We start from the raw sequence: 9,646 nt of genomic DNA on the forward strand, positions 1-9,646 counted from the left end.
AAAGTTTTGAGGGAAAGCTCACAGTTAGATGGTGATCAAAGGGAGCTAGGTGAAGGAGGCAGCAGCTGAGATGGGCTTCGAAAGATTATTCCAGTTAGACACAAGGAAGGATATTTTTTAAGTAGTGAGATTAGCATAAGGCAAACGGTGTGGAAGGAAAGGATTTCGGAACCGGATATCTCTGGTTTCAAGTCTCATCTTTTCCAATTACTTGTTATGTTATTACTTTGAAAGAGCCACTTCACTTTTCTCACCATTTGTAAAATACTTTGCCAGAGGTGTATAAGAAGAAAATAGCAAATTGTTCAACAGTAATAAAAATAGTTGATATTTATTTTCTATGTGTTAGTTACTGTATTAGATGCTTTAGATGGATTATTATTTTTAATCTTCACAGCAGCACTATAATAGTTACTATTATTGTCTCCGTTTATAGGTGAGGATGCTGAGGTTTAGAGAGATTAAGTAACTTATCTCATGTTACACAGCTAGAAGACTGTGCAGTCAAAGTATGAAAATAAACAAGGAGTTGGACTTGGGATCTGTATTCTTAACCAGTACATTAAAATTAGGTATAAAGCAATAATGTATGAAATAGCAAACACCTTAAAATACAATGGACACTCAAAAAGGGCAGTAATTACTGGTTTGCACTCATGGTAAAAGGAGGAAGGGTATTTCCAGGGAGTAGGCCTTTTGGTTTGACTGAGAGAGTACAGAGGAGAGTCATAAGAGAAGGCTGACGGAGTAGCTTGGGGGATCCTACCTGAGGGCATCCAATAGTGGGCTGAGACTCTTACATTTAATTTGAAAGGTGACAGAGGTGTCACTGCAGGTTTTTTTACAAGTAAGTGATAAGACAGAGCAACCACTCCTTTGTACACTAAAATTATCATCTCATTTACTTCTGACAACTTCTTTATATAGTAGGTATTACTGCATTTTTAAATGAGAAAACCGGAGCAACTTATCCAAGGTCCATGGTTTTGATCATAGCATGACACTGTCCACCCTTTTTGGTTAACATCTGGATGTGATCCCTGGGAGTTTAAGGTTACTAAGAGAAACCATTAACAAGAGAAACAACTGAAAATGGTGAATATGGTACACTAAAAAGAGAGGAAGTAGTCTAAGAGAGTAGGGCTGGGAAGTAGATTATAACTTCCTAAGAGAATAGTTTTTGATTCATTTTATTCATCTCTGAAGTTCTGAGATATAAGTATGCCTGACATAGATTAGAGATTATATATTAGCTGAATTAATTGGAGAATGGGTAAAACTAACCTAAGTTTTCTAGAGAAGGTCTTGAGCTGTATTTAGTAGTAATACCTACAACTGATAAAACACTATAGTTAAAAAACCCTCATATACATCATGTTAGAGGGAAATGTCACAGAAAGCTGGGGGACAAGCTTTGAAATGCAAAGAGTTGTATGCATTTAACATAGAGGATAATGTTAGTTGATATGTGATCATAAAGGATGAAGGGTCAAACGAAGGTCTAAAAGACAAGCATGGATAACGGTTTGGAAAAACTGTTTAATAAAGGAGCTTTTCCAAAGGTTAGTTAACAAAGTATAGCCAGATATAAGAAATAACTTTTAGTATTATGTAGCTCTATAGGGTGACTATAATTAATAATTTATTGCATATTTTCAAATAGCTAGAAGAGTAGATTTTGAATGTACCCAACACAATGAAATGATACATGTTTGAGGTGATGAAAATTACCTTGACTGATCATTACACACTGAAAACCTGTATCAAAATATCACACGATATCCCATAAATATTAACATATACAACTATTATGTGTCTATTAAAAATAATAAAATAAAAAAATCTTTTTTTTTTCTCCTAACGCTATGGCATTTGAGTGATTGATAGTTAATTTAGTCTTTATCTCTCCCCACTAGCTAATACAAAAGGGAGCTTTGATTTTAAAACCGTCAGAGGTAGCACAGTATAGTGAAAATACCTAGGCTTAAGAGTCAGACACAGACTTGTTAAGCCTGGTTGTGTTTCTTTCATATTTCTACATTTGAAGTCCCAATTGTCAAAGTAAATGGATTAAGTAATTTAACATGTACCAAGGCAAGAAGGAAATAGAGATGGTTCTCCTGACCAATGAAGAGCATTATGCTATCAATCATATAAAAATTATAAAGACTTCACATAGAGTGGATGAACACATGCCATGCAGGTTGCATTAAAGATTACAATCCACTGAGTCAGCTGTGAAAGAGAGAGATGAACTTTAGACACAAACGGTGGAGTACATATCTTTGCAATAAAAGCAAGAAGAGTTTCCATTATGGTTGATTTATGGTTGGGGACTTTGAAAAAGATAAATGTTATTTTAGGGTAGATTTAAAAGTGTAGAATCATAAGGATTAAGGAGCATTTGGTCAAAAACGAAATGAAGATGTTGAACACTATACATTAATGCTGGTTTTCTTTATTTGCAGCTTAAGCTATTATGTAAGATTCAACTAAAGGATGGGCAGAAGTCATGAATTTTCAGATTTTGTCCTAGTGGTTGGTGTTTTGAATCTTTCAAAAAGGATTAAATCTGTAATATTGACAATTTTGGTAATAATTAAGCCTAATAGGCATGTTTCCCTCAACTAACAACTTGCTATTTGGCACTGGAAACAACCCAGTGCCCCTGTTCTCCTGCAATGGTCTATACAGGAAGTACATGCATCATTAATAGCTCTCCTGTTCACTATGACCCATTACTGAAACCTGTCCTAAAAAGTTAACTGTATAGCAAAGGACTGCTTATCTGACAGGAAGAAAGATAACGGGGCTGAGCTAAAATTTGGCATCAGCTCAAAACTTCTCACAACAACAGAAGAGAGGATGAATGTTTTGGAAAAGTATGGTCTGAAAGGCAATTTCAGAGACAAAAGGCCTATTTGAGTGGTGCAGTGGTTTTAGAAATAGGTGAGTCAAGGTCTGAATCTATTATTTTGTAGATTTTGAGTTCATTTTCAACTGTACTCCTATAAATGTGTTTAATACTATATACTTTTAATTTTTATTTTGTGAAACAGAGTTTCACTATGTTGCCATCAGTAGAGTGCCATGGCATTACAGCTCACAACAACCTCAAACTCTTGGACTTCTGAGGTTCTCTTGCTGCAGCCTCCCAAGTAGCTGGGACTACAGGTGTTCACCACAATGCCTGGCTTTTTTTTTTTTTTTGTTGTTGTTGTTGCAGTTGTTCAGTTGGCCTAGGCTGCGTTCGAACCCATCACCCTGTATGTGGCTAGCAGTGTAACCACTGTGCTACGGGCGCTGAGCCAATACTATGTACTCTGTAATGTGTTATGAGAGGAGAATAAGATTGTGTAAAGACTATAGCATGGTGCCTGATACATACTAGGTTTTCCCTTTTTCATTTCCTATTTCTTTTTCTAGCTATTTCAATCCCTTAAACACCAAAGTGGTCAGTCTACTTAGCTAATCCACTGCTCTCTTCCCTCTGTAGTACTTTTACTTTTTTTGGTGGGAGAAACTTATGTACAAGGTCTCTAAGTTCTAATTATTTTCTGAATGTTTCATTCTGTATTATGTTTAGACCACATGTCATTCAGTGCTAGAATGTGTTCAAAATGGCAACATGTTCTCTTTTATTCTGTATATATATTTACTAATAATGAACTTCATGAGAAAAGATCTAGTGATTTCTATTTTTATTTTTTGGCTGGGGCTGGGTTTGAACCCACCACCTCTGGCATATGGAGCCAGTACCCTACTCCTTTGAGGCACAGTCACTGCCCTCCAGTGATTTCTAGTTGCTCCAACTTTTTGCTTGCTCTCAATTTTCCTTATTTAGTCTTCGAAGCTATCCTTTACTTCTATGAATGGCCAATCACAGAGGTTTATTAGTTCTAAAATAGCAACACTTAAGTCACTACTCTCCATCTATCAACCCATTTTAGCTCTTTATTTAACAATTATCATGACTTGATATTTTCTTGTACAATTATGTATGTTTATTCATTTATTATTTATCTCTCCCCACTAGAATACAAGCCTTCATGTGTATAGGGACCTTATGTTTTGTTCCCTTCAGTATTTCCAAGGTCTAGAATAGTATCTGGAACATAGTATGTGCACAACTGTTAATTACTGAATGAAGAAGATGGGAGCCATTATTAAGAACAGCTTTCTGTAAGCCCTGTGCTTCACCTCTGTAAGAATATAGAAGTTGGGGAGTTGGGGGAGCATGGAGAATGGATGGATGGGTGATTAAAATGAGTATAAAACTAAAAATGATAATGAATATCATTTTAAAAATTAAACAGTTAATTACTAAAATTTTGAAATATCCTGTTCAGAACATCAGGCAACGTCATTACTCTATCACTGATTCAACTTCCCTGTCCCTCCCTCCCATTTTTTTTTTCCATTGAGACTACAAGGATTGAAATATGCTTGTAACCCAAAGAATACCAATAAATACTCCTTTGCAAATATATCACTGTTGGGAAAGGAAAAATCCTACTGGTTACTTTCAACATTCTAAATGGTAATCTTTCTTGAAGAGACATGGCACAATTCACCTGCCAGAGTTATTCAATGGTTACAATACCAGTTTGTAATCATACATGAAGCTGAAGATAAAATTGCCAATATATACAAGAAAAATCATTTCTACCAGGCATCTAACTGTCAAAACTGTGACCCTTATCAGGTACATCTAGCATGGTGGTGTGGTAAACAGAATGGGTTTTAGAGTTTGACAGACTCCCTGGAGCAAACACTTATTAGTTATATGATCTTAGGTGAACAGTTCCACTTCTCTAAGCCACAGCTACTCATCTATATAATGAAATTATTATCTAATTACTTTATTCAATAAATATTTATTGAGCACTTATTAGCATGCTAGAAACTGGGAATAAAGCAGTGATTAAGACACTGTTACTGTCCTTTAGAAACTTACAATCAAGTTATAAATAAGGAAAAACAGTACTCTTAGACCATCTAATCCACTTGTGGTAGGCAGACAGTTCTGAGAATGAAATGAATGAGGTATACACATGAAACACTTATGATAGCAACAGGCATATGGTATGTGCCATGGTCATGCAAGTATTAAGTGGCAGCACTGGAACTTAAATCCAAGTTTAGTATTCCACACGTAATGCCACTGTGTCAAGACACCTTTGACAGCTTGTTAACATCCAGATTACACGCTTCACCAAGATGACATATTGAAAATAATATAGCTTCCTGCAATTACTTCAGAATCTTTAAGCACTACTATAATGTGAGATAAAAGACTATCAAATCAAACTGTAATAATAAGATAAAATTTTTGCTTATGTCCATCAAGAATTAACTTCTATGAGAAATTTTCCTCCTGGCATAAACAGCTAGAAAACGGGACAAAATATATGAAGCAAAGGCTTTCAATTATTGCACAACATACAGTACAGCACTATTAAACTGAAGAAGACAAAAACCAATGACATAATACCTAGCTTAGTGCACACAGCAGCTTTCAGGTGATAGGCCAGGAAAGGGAAATTCAAACAAAGCCAAGTGATCTCACTGCATTGGAGAATAGAAGACTGAAATCTAGTAAAGCAGCTAAAACTTGTGGAGTACCACAGCAAGGGACCTACAGAAGAAAAGAATTCTATAGATCTACAAGAGACTCCTCCTAGTGTTTTGTCTGAACAATGACTCATGAAAGGATGAGAAGAAAATTCCCAAGGCCAGGGAAAGAATCACTAAAAAGCAGCAGACCGAATAATTACTAAGTATTAGAAACTGGGAACAGTTTGTTGAGGAACCTCATAATACATGAAGCATTGGTGTGTCCTCACAGGGCTCAGACCTCAGTAGCAGGGGTCAATTACTCCAAAATAAAGACTGTCATTTGATCTCAAATTGATCTAAAAGTTATAACTGGAAGACAGAATTCATAATCCTTAAAAAATATACCAAAATTTGGCATTGAACTAAAATTTAAATGTAAAATTCAGTGTCTAGCATATAGTCAAAAATAACAAGGCATAGTAAAAATCATAAAATACGGCCCATAAGGAGAGTATGATCCAGCTGTATGCTGTATGTTTGGAAAATATGTCCAGGTCCTAATTCCTAGAACCTGTAAATATGCTAGGTCACAGAGCAAAGAGGAATTAAAATTGCTAATTAGTTGACCTTAAAATAGGGAAATTATCCTGGATTATCTAGACAGGCTCATTATAAACCCAAAGGTCCTTAAAAGGGGAACACAGAAGCAGAAGAAACTAGGGTCAGAGGGAGATGCACCTATGGAAGAACTAACAAAAAGATGCAACATTGTTGGTTTTGAGGATGGAGGAAGGAGAACAAGAACCAAGGAATGTAGGTGGTCTCTAGAAGCTGAAAAGGCAAGGAAACAAATTAGTTTCTAAAGCTCTTAGAAAGGAATGTATTCTTGCTAATATCTTGAGTTTGGCCCAGTAAGACCCATGTCAGACTTGTGACCTACAAACTGTAAGATAGGCTGGGTGTGGTGGCTCAGTCCTATAATCCTGGCACTATGGGAAGCTAAGGAAGGAGGACTGCTTAAGGCTAGGAGTTTCAGACCAGCTTGGACAACATACTAAGACCCTGTCTCTACAAAAAATTAAAAATATTAGCTGGGCATGGTGGTATACACCTATAGTCCTAGCTACTCTGAGAAGGATAATCGCTTGAGCCCAGGAGTTTGAGGCTTCAGGGAGCTATGGTCTTGCCACTGTACTCCAGCCAGGGTAATAGAGTGAGACCCTGTCTCTTAAAAACAAAACAAAACAAAAAACTGCAATAAATTTGTATTGTTTTATGGGATCAAGTTTGTAGTCATTAGTTATAGCAGTTAAAGAAAATGTATGCTATCTATAAGAAACCGAACTTTAATAAACAAGATTATAGAAAATCTGAATATTATCAATCACTTACACCTGGCACTTATAGAATACTCTTCCCAACAATGAAATACACATTTATTTCAAGTCCCCAAAGAGCATTTACTATATTTTTGACCACAAAGAAAAATCTCAATAAATTTAAGGTACAAAAACCATTGAGTATATTCTGTGACACAATGGAATGAAACTGACATCAATCAAAGAAAAATATCAGAAACATCTCCAAATATTTGGAAATTAAACTATGTGCTTCTAGGTAACAATCTAATGGTCAAAGAAACTGGCAGGGCAATTAGAAAGTATTTTTGAACACAATAAAAATAAAAACAAAATGTATCAAAATCTGTGAAGTATAGCTACTGGAGTGCTTAAATAAAAGCTTGAAAGATATATATTACAAAAGAAGAAAGGCCTAAAATCAATAATCTAAGCTTCTATATGGAAAAAATAAAGAAAAACTAGGAAAGCAAAAGCAAAGTAAACAGAAGGAAAAAAAAGGATGAACTTTTAGAGAATAAAAATGATGTGAAATAAAAAATAAAAATAACAGAAGTAATTAAAAACTAAAAACTGGTTCTTTACAATAAAATCAATAAACCTGTAGCCAGAATAATCAAGAAAAAGAAAGAAAAAGATACAAACTGTCAATTCCAAGAATGGAGAGAGGATATCACTGCAGATTGTATACTAATAAAAATGGATAAAAAGGGGATATTGTGAACAATTTTATGTCAATAAAGGCAAATGAACTTTAGATGAAATGAAAAAACTCTTTTAAAGATACAAGCTATAGCTGGGTGTTGTGGTGGGCACCTGTAGTCCCAGCTACTTGGGAGGCTGAGGCAGGAGAATCACCTAAGACCAGGAGTTGGAGGTTGCTGTGAGCTATGACTTCACAGCACAGTAAGATTCTGTCTTAAAAAAAAAAAAAAAAAAAAAACAACCAAACTAAAGATACAAGCTACCAAATGCCACTCAAAATAACTGGAATAGCTGTGAAATCTATTTAAAAAATGTAATTTGTGGTTAAAAACCTTTCAAACAGAGAAAATTTTAGGCCTGATGGTTTCACTGGGGAATTCTATCAAACATTTAAGGAAAAACTAATAATAGTTCTACACAATCTTTGATAAAACAGAAAAGGATAAAATATACCTCACTTAATTTATTAAGGCATAAGACTGAGACCAAAAACAAGGCAAAGCTATGAGAACTACATATACAAGAAGGAACTACAGAAGAACACACTACTATCTATCATAAACACAGAAGCAAAAATCAGCATCAAAATTTCAGCATACCGAATCCAGCAATATATAAGGGTAATATATAATAACCAAGTGTATAATGCAAGTTTGGTTTGACATTCAATGTGATGATTACAAGAACATAATCCATTAACAAACCAAAAAAGAAAACTAGTTGTCCATATCAGTTGATGTAGAAAAAGCATTTGATAAAATTTAACATCAGTTCATGATAAATACTCTAAGGAAATTATGAATTGAAGGGAATTTCCTCAATAGAATGTTGTGAGACTGAATATTCTCCCCCAACATTGCAGATGAGGGAAAAAGTTTTACTATCATCACGTTGACTCAACATTATATTGTAGATTCTAGCCAGTGTGATAACGCAAGAAAAAAAAAATCATCTGGATTAAAAAGAAAGAGATTAAACTGCCTTTATTTGGACACATACCAAATAAATATGTAGAAAATCTTCAGAAAACTAAAAAGCTACCAGAATAAATAAGAGTGTTTAGCAAGGTTGCAGGACACAAAGTCAATATACAAAACAACAGACAAACAAAAAGAAACCCCCCTGCAATTCTATAAGGTAGGAAAGAAAAGTAGGAAACTGAAGTTTAATACTATTAACATGAATTTAAAACTACAAAAATTTTTTTTAAAATTTTGATCAGTTATGATTTAATACTACATCTTTGTTTATATTTCTTTACATGTTGTTTACATTGTATTATTGCAAATGGTGCCATGTACAGTCTGTTTGCATAAGTTTTAATAAATTTTAACTTTTTTTTCTTTTTTTAATTCAATCATAGCTGTGTATATTAATACAGTCATGGAGTGCAGTGTGCTGTTTTTACATATAATTTGAAATATTTTCATCAAACTGATTAAATAATGGTAATACTTACATAAATGGAGACAGATGCCATTTTTAGGAATTGAAGACTCAAGAGTGTTAATATGTCAATTATCTCCCAAATGAGTTACAGATTTAATGTAATCCTAACAAAAATTCCCATACTTTTTTTTTTAAACAAGAGAAATTGATAAGTTGATTCTAAGATTTGTATAAAAAGGTAATGAACCCAGAATAGTCAAAAAAATTTTAAAAGAGAAAAAATTACAGGGATATACTACATGATTTTAAGACTTATAAAAGTCGGACAGTACAGTATTGGTAAAAGGTAATCCAATAGGTAAAGGATATTCTTCAACAAAAGGTACTGGAATAAAGCTGGGCACAGTAGCTCATGCCTGTAATCTCAGCACTCTGGGAGGCAAAGGTGGGTGGACTGCCAGAGTTCATAGGTTCGAGACCAGAGCGAGACTTAAGTCTTTAAAAATAGCTGGGTATAGGGGCGGTGCCTGTGGCTCAAAGGAGTAGGGCGTCAACCCCACATGCCAGAGGTGGCGGGTTCAAACCCAGCCCTGGCCAAAAACTGAAAAAAAAAAAAAAATAGCCAGGCGTTGTGG

At 34.7% G+C, this 9,646-nt stretch overlaps 1 protein-coding gene across 1 annotated transcript in view; it reads right to left on the reverse strand.

The window, feature by feature from the left end:
* The window catches only part of RANBP17 (RAN binding protein 17), a 417,598-nt gene that overhangs the window by 35,509 nt on the left and 372,443 nt on the right, over positions 1 to 9,646 (reverse strand). The gene's annotated exons all lie outside the window — the stretch shown is intronic.

This window comes from Otolemur garnettii, unplaced genomic scaffold (genome assembly GCF_000181295.1).
Source record: "Otolemur garnettii isolate 467f Iridium unplaced genomic scaffold, OtoGar3 scaffold00003, whole genome shotgun sequence".
NCBI lineage: Eukaryota > Metazoa > Chordata > Mammalia > Primates > Galagidae > Otolemur > Otolemur garnettii.